This window comes from Urocitellus parryii, chromosome 2, assembly GCF_045843805.1.
Source record: "Urocitellus parryii isolate mUroPar1 chromosome 2, mUroPar1.hap1, whole genome shotgun sequence".
NCBI classification, from domain to species: Eukaryota; Metazoa; Chordata; class Mammalia; order Rodentia; family Sciuridae; genus Urocitellus; species Urocitellus parryii.
Window position 1 is genome coordinate 200,743,217 of NC_135532.1, and position 16,494 is coordinate 200,759,710.

The 16,494-nt window shown below is 34.7% G+C and overlaps 1 non-coding gene across 1 annotated transcript; it reads left to right on the forward strand.

Annotated features, from left to right (window-relative positions):
- The first annotated feature begins 388 nt into the window (after positions 1-388).
- On the forward strand, positions 389-496 carry LOC113199169 (U6 spliceosomal RNA). Its single transcript, XR_003302941.1, has one exon. It is a non-coding gene; the product is annotated as a U6 spliceosomal RNA (small nuclear RNA).
- Positions 497-16,494: the final 15,998 nt, after the last annotated feature.

The following is a 16,494-nucleotide window of genomic DNA, read 5'->3' on the forward strand; positions in this document are numbered from 1 at the left end:
AACCAGTTGCTCTAATAAATCCCCTATTTATCTCCTTATAGGTTCTTTCTTTTTGCAGAATTCTGGTTTACAAAGACTTCAGCAGTTCTGTTGACACAAAACCCTACACATGCATGTTTATAGCAGTTTTATTCATAATTGCCCAAGCTTGGAAGCAAGCGAGATGTCCTTCAAGAGTTGAGCAGACAAAATGTGGCACATTGATAAAATGAAATATTGTTCAAAGCAAAAGGAAATTAGTTATCAAGTCATGAAGACAATGTGGAAGAATGTGTATGCATATTACTAAATGAAGAAAAGCCCATCTGAAAAGACTACATGCTTTGTGATTCCAAGTATACAACATTCTGGAAAATTAAAAACTATAAAGACAGTAAAAATATCAATGGTGCAATAGCTATGGCTGCACATATAATAAAATTAGATGATACAGAAAAGATTAGCACAGCCCACGCACAAGAATGACTGGCAAATTTATTACAAATTCCATATTTTAAAGAAAGAGTATAAACTATCGGCTGTAGATGATGATTATCTGTCAATGTAGGTTCAACGATTATAACAAATGTACCACTCTGGTAGGGGAGATTAATAATAGGGGAGGGAGACTGCATGTGTGGAAGCAGGGATATATGGGAAATTTCTGTTATGTGCAGTTCAGTTTTGCTGTGAACTTAAAATTGCTCTAAAAAAACCAACCCCTGGCCCTAGGAAATACAATGATTTCTAAACAAATTCTGTATTCACACACACACTAACTGTAGGATAAAATTCAATTGCTTGGGCAACTTTGAACCATCTCCTTATTTCTATCCTTCTCATCACAAAATGCTTCTAAACTTATATCCAATAACTAGCATATGATGAGAACAACAGGGAAGAAGGATAAGTATTAATCAAAGTGTTAGTAGCAAAAGATGCTTGGGAAAGTAGACACATACTCTCCTCACTCCTTAAAGAGTTTGCATATAAAAGGACTAGGACCCAAACACATTGTGTTGCTCCTGAGTGGCTTAAGCTAATTGGAAAGGATTTTACTGTGTTTAAAGCAGAACTTAGTAATCATGGGCAATAAATAGAAAATGGGAGGGATCATACTGGTGATTTTCGTTTGTTCCTAACTTGACTTCCACTTGAGACATTATCCCAGGTTTGGTAGTAAAATAGAAATTACTGCAAAAAGCCAGATGGTAATAACTGTGTCTAAGACAAACTCGTTTAAACCTTAGAGATCTGCTAATATGTGAAAATATTGGGAGACTTGGCAGCTAGAGAAAGGAGAATAAAAAGCTAAGACAATAATGCTATTATTTTACTCTTTCACAATAGCTTCCCCTCACGTTAATCATTACCTTAACCATCTCGTCATTTTTCTTGAACGTTTTGAAATAACCTCCAGTCTTTTCTATTGCTGGTATATCTTCTATATTGCTTTAGATCATTCTAAGTTACAAATAGAATTACTGCCTGAGTATAATAGGTATTTAAATATTGCTTGAGTAAATAAAGTTTCCTCCCATGGTGAAAACACTCCTATGGCTTCCCATTTGTCTATTCGGCAGAGTCTAAATTCCTTAACATGATGCAGGAGACTTCAAAGCTCCCTGCAGCCTCTTCTCTTAGTTCTTCTCACCTGCACCTCTTTGTTATCCTGACTGGGATGGTCTCTTAGATTTCAAAGCTTTTCCATGTACTGCTTCCTCCTGCTGTCGTGCTGTTTTTCGTTCTCTGTCCTGAAAGTTTCTATTCCTTATTGGAATTTTCCCAGATGGGTTCCAGATAGATCAAGTCAGTTCCATCAAAGTTCCCATGAAACTATTAAACTTGTCATGTCTTTCAAGCATAAGGTTGTTTACATAGTTGGCTATCTGTTAAAACAGTGTCTTATGAGGGAAGAGCTCAATCTGATTGTCAATGTCAAGGCAAAGATCATGCTAGAGTAAATACAGGCAGAAGAATTAAGCAAACAGATTAGTCTTCTGGCTTCCCCTATCCAGAGTGTGACCTTAATAAAAATGACTTCTCAGAATTCAGTTTTCTCCTTTAAAATTTCAAAAGAAAGTTATTGTGGCTGACTCATCAACTGGCAGATAAACTTTTTTATCTCTCAATAAAATGACATGAGAGAGAATCAAATTGCAGTAAATAAATATGTGTGTGTGTATACATATGTGTAATGATTAGATTTCCAAAGGGTTATATTAATATTTAATGATTCTTAAGTTTAATTGTCAGTGTTCTTGGTCTCATTGCCACGTTGTTACAAATGCTTCATTGATAAAGTATATGACAATCATAGGCATTTGAACGTACTTGTGATTCTTCATGAAAGTAAATGACTAAGATTCGTGTAATACACTTTTAGTTTTCCTTCAAAATAATAACATCACATGACTGGGATTTTAAAATCAATAGTCTATATTCAGAGAACTCATGATTAATTATTTAGTAGCATCAAAGTGAATACACTTAGTAATTTAGACATGACTTAGCCAATGAAAGCCAATATATAAAACTATACTCAGTTCAGAGGTTAGAATTGCAGGGCTAATGTGGAAGCTAAACTTGAGCCTGGTCTATTGGTGGAGAAAAATTAATGACCAGTTTATCTGTTTTCCAAGATTTTAAAATTTGTTCCAAGCCATCCTATTACACTTTTATTTGCTTCTTTGCTTCGTTAAGTGTGAAACAGTGAAAATAATTTTTGTTATCAAAAATAGTTTTTGTTATCAAAAAAATTAAGTTAAGAATTACACAACAAGGGATGGAATTTCAAGACCATTCCCTGAGAGGAAATGTGTTGCCAGGCCCATGAAAGCATTTTTCTGCTTGAATTCAGTATGCAGTATATCTCTGTTGTAAAGCGGTTGCAAGTCAATCTACTCCGAATGTTTAATTTTAAAAATATAACTGATCAAAATCTAAAATTTACCCTCATTAAATCCTTTACCTTTAAAGAGAGAATTTCTTTTCACTCTCAAGCATATGGGGGGTGGGGAGGGGAAATAAAGCCAAAGTTCCCATTTTAAAAAACACCTCCACAACTTGGAATTTGGTTGTTCTCAAAGGGTAAAATTTCTGCCAAATGGATGACAAGCTGTTGCCGGGGCAGCATGGGAGGCTTCTGTGGGAGTAGGCAGTGGATTAATGCACAGAAGCTGCCTCTCATTTTAAGCTCAGATACTCTCGGAAACAGGAAGAATCTAAGTTTCAAAGTTTTTACTAATCTTTCTCATTATCTCTAGCACTTATTCACAAATGTCCAATATAAAACCATTCCTGGTTTCTCCTCTATATTGCTATCAGATCATTCTAAGTTACAAATAGGATTAGTGCCTGAGAATAATAGGCATTCAAATATTAGTTGAGAATGAAGTTTCTCTCCATGGTAAAAATCCTCCTATGGCTTCCCATTGTCCACACTGCAGAGTTTAGATTCCTTAGCATGGAATTCCGACAATCCCTACATTTGTAGCTACAATTGTAACATTCCTACAGTTCCTTATAGCATCAACCCTAGAACTAACAATATTAACAAAATAGGAAAATTACTTTAAATGCTTTTCTATATGATTTTTTTGGAAATGTGAAATGATTCAAACTGTAAAATATACTAGTCAAAGATAAAAATTATAGTTATAGATGAATAGAATATGCATTTACAAATATTGGTAGCACAGAAATTAGGAACCAAGTATTATTGAATATTTTGTAACCAAAGAATGCAGGTGTTTTTTACAAGCTTTAATTATTAAATCCTTTCAGCAACTACTAAATGTTTTATTAGTCTTTAATTTTAATATTGAAAATTAAAGGTAGAAAAATTATCAAGAATAAAATAACTAGTTGGTGTTGGAAACAGAATTCAAATTCGGGTTTTTTTTTGTGGAATTTTTTAGGCCCTACGCATTCTGAAAGTTGTATCTTTTTAAAAATTTTTTTCTAGTGTTTCAAAACTTTCCCCAAATATAGACAACATAGGAGCAGTTAAGTTGAACAGGCAGTTTTTATAATGTAAGAGATGTCATATAAATAGCTTCCTGTTCTAAGATATTGTAAACTTAGCATCAATACTTTTTGGAAAGAAGCCATTATTATTATACCAGGGAGTTCCCAGAAATGAGCCAAAATGAAACCCTTGAAAATAGAATCATATGAACCTTTCATTTCATAGGCCCTGGGGGAAAAATAAGGACCATGAAAACTATGAGGAATCCTCAGCCCGAGTGTAATGCTCTCTGCTAGCCTTGTCTTTGGGAAGAGTCATGCTACATTCCTGGGATGTTTGAGGTTATCATGAGTCCCTGGCTGCAATCCCATCCACACCCATCATTAAGAAAAATGGTGTTCAAATTCAGTTAGCTGGTGAGTGCAAACTCACCATTTATAGTATAGGGCTCCCATCTATTCTTGAACTGACAAAATAGCCTTCCAAGAAATGTTATACAATAACCTGTCACTGACTTCTAATGTGTTTAGGAAACTCATTTGATTTTGAATAATGCTGAATTATCATCTGTTCACTTCGTGATAGCCAAGTAAGACAATTTAATTAAGATTAAGAATTCCAACCTGGGAAAAAAGAATTCCAATCTGAGAAGTCTTTGCTTTGGATATGAACGATTAGTCTGCTAAGAGTACACACTTAGGTAGCTTATTAGATTAACTCATAAAGTGTCTTTATGGCTGGGATTAGCATCAGGATATGTATGTTGCTAATTGGGGGCAATAAGTAAAATGTCACATTTCTAGCCATCACCTCATTGAACATGTAATTCATATATCCCATTCAAATAAATGTGGTAAAGGATTTGAACCCTGGCCAACACTGAAGGAGGAGAATATGTACTTTCAGCTCTTAGACTCTGAGGAAATAAAATAACTTTGTTAAGATTTCATTTAATTTACACTAAACATCAAGTAACATGGAAATTACTAGAAAAAAATGCTGGGGAGAGTCATTAACCTTTATTGTAAGAATAGGTTTGCTTCAATAATTACTACCCTAGAGTTCAAACAAATGTGCCATGCATCTAACTGACCAAGGAGAACTTTCCAAAAAGGGGATACATTCCATAGCAAAAACGAGGAAAAAGTTTGTTTGTTTTCTCAACATGTATCCAACATTCATAACTTGCTGTAGAGAAAAGGTCAGAGGGCCCTTCCTCCATGTGCTGTTCCTCAAATTCACTCAGCTTTAAACATTCAGTATGTCAAGCTTCCATATTTACGGGTATTTATGTTTTTCACCAAAATGAGTTCTCTAAATTAAAGGATGTATAAATTATTTTTTCACATCACAATGACCTTATAAAAACAAAGGTATCCTTCTTCTTTATAACTCAAATTTTTCTACTTCAATAGTGATCTATCAAATCAAATAAAAACTATTAATAAACCGTTAACATGCTGCTTTTCTAAGTTTCTATGCCTTCAATTGACCCCTTTAGGGTCAGTGTGACCTTAGGTTTCATATGACCTTACAGAGCAGAAACCAGACTGCAGCCCACTATCTGTCCATCAGAAGAGGACAGGGAGGTTGTCCATCAGTGATCAGGTAAATGGTTACTGACAGCAGAAATCACTCATCTTCTTCATCAAAGCAGCTTATGTTGGATAGAGAAAGTAATTTTCATATAATGTATAATAAGTCATCAACAGGAGATTATTTTGAATAGAAATTGCAGCTCCCTGATCATGTAGTGTTTATTGCAGGCTCTGCAGGGTGACTGAAATTAAATCAGATATGTGTTTGACTTTGTCATAGGGCCTTGAAACTCATTTCTGTCTTTTGTTGCAGGTCCTGGAGCCTCTCTGGATTTTATGTAAAAGAAAAAGCTATATATAAATTTAGCCAAATCCTAAGAAATCTGGTGCATATTCTATATGGCTTTATAGTAAACTCAGTCTTAATAAGGGCTTTGTCCTAACACTAGAAAAATCAGCAAAAATAGATAGATACATATTTATATGGTCACTAAGCTTTTTCAGACATCTAATTTCTCTTGAACACCATGGTATTTCTGTTTATTACAGTTTCTACCTTGCATTCAAATTTAAACTCTCCCTTGAGGGCCATATTTTACAAATGCCAACAATATTTGAACCTTCTTAAAAGTTATTACAAAAAGGAAAAACTGAGAAAGAGAAGAAGGAAAAAAAGGAATGCTAGGAAGTGACCTAAGATCACCCACCAGGTCAAGGACTCTCAATTGACATTGTGTGGTTAAATTCATGCCTCAGTAAAGTAAAAGAGGACTACATTCAGGTATGTGCAAGATAGTCAAGATCATCTTGACTGCTAAGGCTCTACTTGATAGTCATTCACACTAGAAAATAGATAATATCTTTGTCTTAGTCCATTCAGTGTACTACAACAAAATACCATCACACAACAATAGAATTTTCCTTCTCACAGTTATGGAGGTTGGGAAGTCCAAGAAGATGCTTCTGGCATGTTTGGTATCTAATGAAGGTCATTTTGTTGATTCACATATAGCTCCTTCTTTCTGTGTCCCACATGATGGAAAATAACAACAACAAAAATATTTCCATGGGATTAAATTTATTCATAAGGACATCATCCTGTGACCTAATCACTTCCCAAAAGGATATACCTTCTAATACCATCATCCTAAAGGATAGGTTTTCAACATAGGGAATTTGGGGGACACAGACATTCAGGCTATAGCAATCTTCTTGTCTCATTAAATTCTGGTCTAACACCAAAATTAGACAATGTGAAAAAATGATGCCTGTGTTCTTAGTACTACTTGTTCCATGTGAACTTTCCCTCACAAACATAACTACCAACCACCTTGTTTCCACATTCTTGATTGGATGTTTTCAAACTCACAACCTTCATTTTGGATTTCTTTTCCTGTTTGTAAGATAAAGCATTTGTTGCTACTGAGATTTGTTCCTGTATCTTATGTCCCATTCTTCCAACACCAGTGTTTATCTGCCTCTATCTTATCCATCACTACTATAGTCTGCTATCCTAGATGACAGAGGATTGATTCCATGGATCCATGCGAAGTGGACTAAATTTATGAGGGCTCCATTTGTCACATTTCCTGCTCACTAATAGTGTACCACTGGACGAGTTCATTGGCTCACTTAGCTTAGTTATGGAATAGAGAAAAGCATTTTACAGATAGTTAGGAGGATCAATGAGAAAAAACTTTATCTGCTCACAAATGAGAAGTTTTGATTAAAGACAAGAGCAGAACTCTGGGTTTTCACAAGTAGTAGTGGAAATAATACTCAGAAAGAGGTGATACCCGTATTTACTAAATTCTGAAAGAAGGCATTACTCAGGAAAAGTAGACTTGATTTTCTTCTCAAAAGAGGATTTACCCATTAATTTTTGGTTTCCCCTTATATATCCCAGTGGGCAAAATTCCTTCTTGGTATAAATATATCAGGAAATGCAATTGTAGTAAGAGCCCAATTAAAGAAAGAAAACAATATTTCTGTCAAATTATTTTATTTTCCATGAATTCAGTTTTTTGGTACAAAGTTGATTTGAGCCTATCTTTTAAACCACAAATTTAGTGTTATGGTGTATTTTAATTAAAGAAATTCCTAATGTACATCACCTCTCTTCTTCCCACAACTTTCTATTTCCATATCTACATCATTTATATGTCATGCCTAGCTTCCAAAAGGGTTTGGCATTCTCTTATGTTTATTAATTATGTTTATTATTTTTGTCCAGATGAACAGAACAGGGCAAGAGAGAGTGTCTTTATTTTTGAACTTGCTGTTCTGTCTTGAATATCCAAAGCTCTTTCTACTGATGTCTTTTAGGGAGAAAAATTCTAAACCTAGAGAGGAATCAGAGCAGTCATACTTCTTGGCTGGTAGACTGCATTTGCAGTAGAACTTCACTGAACTCATGATACAGCCTTCAGACAGAAGAAGTCAAATGTAGACTGCAGATGCAGATACATCTCCCAAAGTCTGTGCAACTCTTGATATCATTTTAGAGATGCCCATTTTTTGTGGAACAGAAACCCAAAAGTTTATTGATTCAACCTGTGTAGTTACATTGGAAGTTTCCAGATATTTTCAGTGGGCCTATGTCCAAAAAGAGTTCCATGAATTTAAAACAAATATCACACAAACTAGGCTACAGATGACAGAAAATAATAATAACAGTCCTGTGATAACATATGCTCCTCAGCATATTTTTCATGTCAGTTGCTTTTTATTTGAGGAAAAGTTGTTTTCCTTTTCATCTTGTGCATAATGTAATCCTACATAATACCTGATGAAAGTAATAGCTCCCAATTTTTGATGTGTGCCATATGATAATTTCTTGCTGTTTTTAAATTTTCATGTCAGCTTGGCAAGGCAAACATTATTTTCCCCATTTTATAGATGAGAAACTGAAAGATAAGAGGTTAATGACTTGCTTAAGTTCTCAAAAGTCATGGGGGATGGAAAGTGGATTTGAACGCAAGTCTGATTCCAAATCTCTTTTTTTTTCTCTATACTACACTCTCCAAATTATATATCCTACTTTATAATGAAAGTCAACATGTAAAATACTAATGTCAGCAATTTTCCATATAAAACATTTATTTCAGCAAATAATTATTTGTCAGGATATTGTTCAGCTAGCTTTACTGACCAACCATTTACCATTTGTATATATCTATACATGATCAAACTGAAAGTTTTTCCTTTTTACCTCTTCCTCCATTCCTCACTCTCACCTTCTACTGATATGCCAAAGCAAATTCTGTTGTTAAGATAAAATAATAATATAAAGCAAAAAAACTTAGGCAGAGTTTCTATATTTAGCTCCCATTCATTTATTCTGTGACATTTCCTTGAGCCACAAGACAGTTCTGCCCTTTCTGTAGGAGCTTACTATGAATTTAATAATTTTAATACTTGCACCACAAGCTTGATAACTATTCAAGCATAAACTATTAGATGTTTCATAAAAGACTTTTGCATCTCTTCCTTTCTATTCCATTGCTGGCATAGATGAATAGTTTTTGCTGTTAATAGAGTTAAACAAAATATTTCAGAAGGAGCCAACATTTATAAATACACAATAATCTATCTGGAATAGACATGATAAGTGCAGGAATTAGTCTCTCATGTTTCCAAAGATGGAGCTTCAAACTAAAATATCCAGATAGTTCTTATACCTTTCTCACTCCATTCCCAGCAAATATGGAGAGTTGAAGTTCATCAAAACAGTAAGATAAAAGGGAAACGCCATAAGTTCCCTTGACAGCTAAGATTTCTTTAACATTCATTTATTAATATGCCCAAACTCAGTGATGGTATTGGGGCTGCAAATCTATGTGGTTAAGAGAAATTTAAAAATTAACATGCTTTGATTTGAGAGAGTTAAATAAATGATATTCTACTTACTTGATGTAGTAGCATGCAGATATACAAAGACATAAAATAATGGGGGAGAGCAGATAGCATGTGTATGTATAGTGGGGTCACTGAAAAACAAAACAGCCAGTCACTGGGAAAACATGCAATTTGATATATGAAAACAACAATATTTTAATAAGTAATGGAAGGATAGTTAATTTTGCTTCTCTTCCTTTATATGCATCAACTTTATGAAAACATTAGACAAAGAATGACTGATCTTCTGGAGCCATGGACAGAAATGCTTAGCTACATGGGATAAACACTAACCCTGCCAGTGAGACATCACAAGAGTGTGTCGAGCTGGTATGTAAGGAGCAGTGGGTCAGCAAAGGAGGGTGGGGGAAGGCAGGTAGGGCAGAAGGACATTCCAGACATAAAACAGAAAAATTTGTGGTGTTTTCTGGAGCAATGGTAGTGTGCTCTGTACTTGGTATACACGTATCATGACTGAAATATCTAAAACATTATTAGGTCATGATCGTGCCAAGTCTCTCTGAAAGAAGAATGTAAACAAGCAAATAGGAATTTATGTCTGGGCAAAAGAATGGCATGAGACCATATAATTTATGCAACTAAGTTGAAGTAATTTTGATAGAGCTATTATGCTTTAGTCACTGTAATTGCCTACCCTCCATCTACCTAAAACATCGTACGGTTACCTTCTCTAAGTCCTATGTAACTTTTAGTAATGATAGGAGGCCATATGACTTGAAGAGAGATACATCGAGCCTTGTGATATTCTGTCTTTTTGTCAATTAATGCCAGTTCTTTATGAAAAGAGGAATGACGAGACCAGATTTTTTTCTGTAATAATAAAATTTTCATAGCTGTGTGATAAATGGTCAGGATGGAAAGAGAAGCTGAAGGCAGGAAGGCCAGGAGGCTTTCGGGGTAAGAGGGAAAGGAAGAGAAGGAATGATTGTGGGAAATTGACAAGGTAAAGAGTCCTCTGTTAAATTACTCACTAATTCTATGACCTTAGACAAACCTTTCTACTTCTGTTTCTTTATCTACAAATTCAGAGTCACAGTCTTACTCCAAATACTGCTATGAGAAGTATATATGAAAAACTATTTTATAAGGTGCTAAACCATACAAAACCACAAGGTTTGGGTGGTTCTCTTTTACTACTGTTATTAGTAGTAGGAATATTAGCATGATTATTGCACTTGCCTAATAAAGCATATATTTTGAAAACATAACCCAAGACAAGAAAACAGGTGGAAATTTCTACTAAAAAGTAGAAATAAGTTTCTAAGAAATATGCTATAGCCATTATATAGATTTTTTCACAATACAAAACTTTAGTACTTGTCTAAAATCAGATATGAAGATTAACAGCTTTCATTTGAAATAAATCATTGCCTTCTATGTCTACTCCCACAGTATGAAATATCACCAAGTAAAATGTTTTGAAAAATCTTGCTAACATTAGTGTTAATACAGCTCAAAGAGAGGGATATTTCCATCTCTTCTAAAGACTTTTTTTTAGATGGACGTTCTCAGTAATCTTCAGAATAAAAGAAAGTTTTGTTTCACTGTAGCTAAATAAAAATATCTCACAGTAAATTTTTGTTATCGGTTGTTCAAAACATTACAAAGCTCTTGACATATCATATTTCATATATTAGATTCAAGTTGGTTATGAACTCCCAATTTTACCCCAAATACAGATTGCAGAATCACATTGGTTACACATCCACTTTTTTACATAATGCCCTATTAGTAACTGTTGTATTCTGCTACCTTTCCTATCCTCTACTATCCCCCCTCCCCTCCCCTCCCCTCTTCTCTCTCTACCCCCAATTTTTTTTTAGATATAATAGTAAATACAAACAAAACAAAAAACCCTTTAGATTTATAATGTATGTAGAGCCATAAAGCCAAATAAAATTTTAAGAGAAGTACAACCAAATAAAAATGTTTAAATATTCAAATTAATAATTAAATATAATGGATGATTTGGGGTTTGAGATATATATATATAGCTTTAGTTTCAAATAGAAATATTTGAACTGCATCTGTATTTTTACAAAAATGCTACAAATGTAAGAATTACCTGTTCACATTTATATATTAAAAATATGAACAAAATAAAATGAAGCAGAATAGCATCAAGCTGAGAATGATCAAAATTTACCTAATAAGCAATCTTCATATGTCAATCAAGACACAAAAAATGAATAATTTTATTTACTTAATTCTTTGGTTAGCATTATGCCTTTATTAAATTCTACATCACATACTGTTTCTATTTTACTGATTACTAAAATTAAAAGCAGTAAATTTCTTCATTGCTTATTTAGTGTTCACCCACCTTCACTGAATTATTGTAGGTCATTATTAGAGACATAGGCATAAAGCACAATTTGCCACAGGAATATGGTAGATATACCAGTTGACAAGAGACTTCTCTGTTTCAACTGCTCTGAAACTGTATTAGGTAGATTTGTGTTGCTATAACCAAAATACCATATGCTGAGAACCATAGCCAAGTAGGAATGACGCATGGCAATTTCTTTGTCAGCCTACCCAATGTTGCTTAGAGGGAGGACTCTCCATTGTGGAAATGGGCTTGCCTTGGACCCAGGTCATTTGCAGTGACATTGCATGAATGTTTGAGAAAGGTAACCCTGCTCAAGGACCAGGGTGGATCCGGGTTTAGGGCGGTTCCAGGTTTAGGGTGTGGATCCTGCTGGGAATAGGGCATATCCTGCTGCCTCAGGTGCCCACTCCTTGAGTTCCCATTGAGTTCTCGTGGGATTCAGAGAGTATTTGGGATGCAGAGCCCGGTGGAGGTGTGGAATTTTCCCAGAACGTGCATGTAGAGTGCTGGTGGATTTTCCCCAGAATGTGCGTATAGAGTGCCGGTGAGAGTTCAGGAATAAAGAATTGCTGTTTGAATCTACAAGGCTGTGAGTTGCTCGTGATTTTGTGCCCAGCTAGACTGCGGCAACCATATAAGAACAACTTAGAGGGGGAAAGATTTATTTTGGCTTTGACTTCAGAAATTCCAGTCAATGGTTAGCTGACTTCCTTGCTTTGGGCTTGAGATGACACAGAACATCATGATAGAAAGTTGTAAGAAAAGATATGAATTAATGGGAGCAGAGAGAGAGTGAGAAGAAGGGGTCAGGGACAAGATATCACCTTCCCAGGGCCTGACCCCAGAGACCTACTTCCTCCTTCTAGACCCTACCACTCAGAGTTTCCTCCATCTCCCAGTAAGATCAAATAAGAATGCGTTAGTGGATCAATCCATTGTCAATGATCCATCACTTCCTCAAATCCCTACCTCTGAATATTGTGGCATTGGGACCAAACCTTCACCAAATAAACTTAGAAGATGTTTCATACCCAAACCATAATAAGCACTGATATTACGGGTTGTTCTTTTATAAGATAGGCATCTAGATGATGCAGAATTCATGGTGAGCAGACTTGGATCTATAAGATATAATTTGCAGACCTCAATCTGCAAATCCTGGTGTTTGAAGTAAACCTTAGTTTGTTTTTATTTATGAGAAAAGCATTCCAAATTATAGTTCTCTGCTAGAGGAATTATGTGATTAAAATTATTTATTTATAAGATCACAGAAAAACAGGTGATTAGGATTTACTTCCAAAGAAAAAAACCACCAATAATTAACCTGGACTTTTCTAGAGTAGATCTAATGGCTGGTAAGCACACAATATCCAATTTGGAGAAACCGACCTATTCGTCTGGCACTATGACAGCAGTTTTTATCATCTATCAGGAAAGCAGATATAGTGAGGTTAATGTAGAGGTTAAAAAAGTGTGTGTGTGTGTGTGTGTGTGTGTATTTATTTATTTATTAACTTTCCTTATTTGTTCAGAGTCAAACATGTTGTTGAGAAAACTACAGAAAAAGAAAAAAAAAATCACTTACCTTCACCAGAATGTAAGTCAATTCTAAGAACCTGCCTGCATGTTTTAGGATACATCTGATCCAAGTGATTATACTGACTAGAAAAATGATATAACTCTGAAAATGAACTAGGCTCCTTTAAATCACATTTGCTTTTTAAATTACTTACTGTCAATACAAGATTATTATTTTAAAGTCAGATTATTGCTTATGATTCAGATACTCAGTCAAGGACTGAGATACATGACATTTATTTCGTAAATTTATCCCTAGGTACATAACATTTAGTTTCTATAAAAATTGATATTTTTGAGATTTAATATCTTGAGTTTTTAAAATCAGTGTAAAAGATATCAATTCTCAGCTGGGTGCAGTGGTGCATGCCTGTAATTCCAGCTACTTGAGAGTTTGTGGCAAGAGGATCTTGAGTTCAAAGACAGTCTCAGCAAAAGTGAGGTGCTAAGTAACTCTTGATACCCTGTCTCTAAATAAAATACAAAATAGGGCTGGGGATGTGCCAGTCCTGGTACCAAATATACATATATCAGTACATATATATAAATTCAGTCCCTGGTACCAAATATACATACTAATATATGTATATACATACCCACACACACACACACACACACACACTCTCATGTCTGAGGTAATTGTTTTCACTCTATGCCTTTTAATTTTACCTGTATTTTTTACCTGTATTTTTAATAATGATTTATTATAGTAATAATTTACTTTTTGTGTTAGAAAGTCATTTCATTCCAAGTATCTGAAGAATAATTACTGAAACTTTCTATTCTAAAGTAGTTTTTTTCCTTAACTTTCCTTACATACATATTAATTCATCTGAATTTCCAGTTGTGTGAAGTACTAATCCATAACATATTTTGCCAACTTACTTTCTTGGAACTTCTTGACCTCCAAGTCCTCTATGTAATACATTATTTGCATGAAGGAGCTCACAGGAGCTCCTGGCTGATGTCAGCTGATAATGACATCAATTCTTTTGATGTGGTAACTGATTCATAAAAATGGGAATGTACTTAATACCACCCATCTGTACACTTTAAATGGTAAATTTTATGTTTTGCACTTTTACCACAATTTTTAGACTAAATAATAGTATAAAGTAAAATGAAATGCTAGGAATAAGATTTGGGCTTTTTAAAATTCCTGTGTTTCCATGAGAGCTGGTTCTATATCTTGATGTGTCCCCTAGAAAACCCTTTACATTTCTCATTTTGCAGAAATTAGACAGTATGCTTCTTCCAAGATATAAATTGCATTTTACAATTCTTGAAATAATGTATTTGAGAAGTTATCTGTGAGATTTGAGTTTCTTGTTCTGAAAGTGCCCTATTACAAACAACTATCTCATGACTAATATTCTTAACATTTTAGTCTTCAGTCACTTTACTCCCCAAAAAGGGAAAAATATCTTGACTTCTCTGTTGAGAATTGTTAGTGTATGATGACAGATGAAAGCAAATGTTCCTTTATGTGGAAGGCCAATAAGTCCTGGGAATCTGTAGCAGAGGTTCACATTAAGAAGTTAAGGAAGAGAGTGAACGATTCAAACTTACACTAAACAGTTTGGTCTGGGTGCTTCTTCCTTATTGTTCCTGTAGGTAATGGGTCTTTGGATAATTATTGCTGATGTTTAACATTCATCATTATGACATGGAGTCTCAGGGCAAAATGGAGTCAAATTGTTCTCAATTAGGGTCGTTTTGACCCACTTCCTCTTCTGCTTGTGATTTCAGATATTATGATTTTTGTTTATGGTTATCATAGCAATAGCCATTTATAATTAATGTAATGATATGCCTTACTTATGGTATAAAAGGTGTGCTCTAACCTCTGGAGGGGGTTGAGTAGCATAGACTTGCAGTTTGTTCTTGTCCCTCCAGCTGCTGTTCCACGTGCCGGTGAATAAAGATGGTTCTGTCTCCTGCTTTAAAAAAAAGAAAAAGAAAAATTCATCATTATTTTTTGACTTCAGAATATTTTATTTATAACTGTCTTTTGCATGCCAGGCCTGGTTTAACATGAAAAATATGTGTTCTTCATTTTGTTTTTGTAGAATCTATTTGTTTTTGTAGAATCTATCAATCTTACCATTATTGTCATACTTTTAGGAGGATGTGAATAGCTTTGAGCAATGGTCAGGCTACTTAGAATACCTTGACACAAATGGGAATTTTGAATATACATGGTTCGCAATATGGATTCAGTATTCAAAATCTCAGGAAATCAAGGATCAGCTTCTCAAAGACAAATCCCAGGAATTGGGTTGTGCCTCAGTGGTAGAGTGTTTGCCTAGCATGCATGAGGCACTGGGTTCGATACCCCACACCACATAAAAATAAAGAAACAAAATAAAGGTATTGTGTCCATCTACAACTAAAAAAAACCACATTAGTGACCCTACTACTTCTTTACCTCCACTGAAATCACACTAGCTAATTATGGGATGAGGGTTTTGTAAGTAATGAGAAGAGGAACAATCTAAAAGGGATTTTCCCCCCTTTGGATTTCACCCACTACTTTGTGTTTGCTAGACAAGTACTCTACCACTGAGTTACATCCCCAGCACTAGAAAGGAATTATTAAAGAAGCTGCATGTTGGGGAGGAACTCAGCCTTCTTAATATTGATAAAAACTCACTTCTTTGAAATGGGCTTAATGATGTGGCATGCCCCATGGGCTACAGACTTCTGAGCACACACTGGTCTTTGGTTTTCTAAAGATGTCATGACTATCATAGGAAGAGGACAATAATACTGGTCACATTTATTGAATTATATCTGAACAAGAAAATTGCTTTAGATATGTAGTAATTTAAATGTCTTAAATGGTCAATTTCTTGAAAAATATTCTATTATTATTATTATCAAGCACATACCCCCAAATACCACAATGAAAATTTCTTCAGTATGGTTGACTTTCCATGCATAGGAAGTCTTACCTAATATAGAATGTAGGGCCTATAAAAGCCCTTCAACCCAGTTTCACACTTAGTCTGTAAAAGCCTTCTAAAGTCTATTCTACAAGCACTGAAAATGGACAGAGATACAGCATATTACCTTCCAAGAAAACACATGGAAAATGAGAAAAATGAACAGACATTGTTAACAGACATATTATGCTTATAGGAAGTACTCCCTCCTTCCTGTGTGCAAGAAAGACTGTC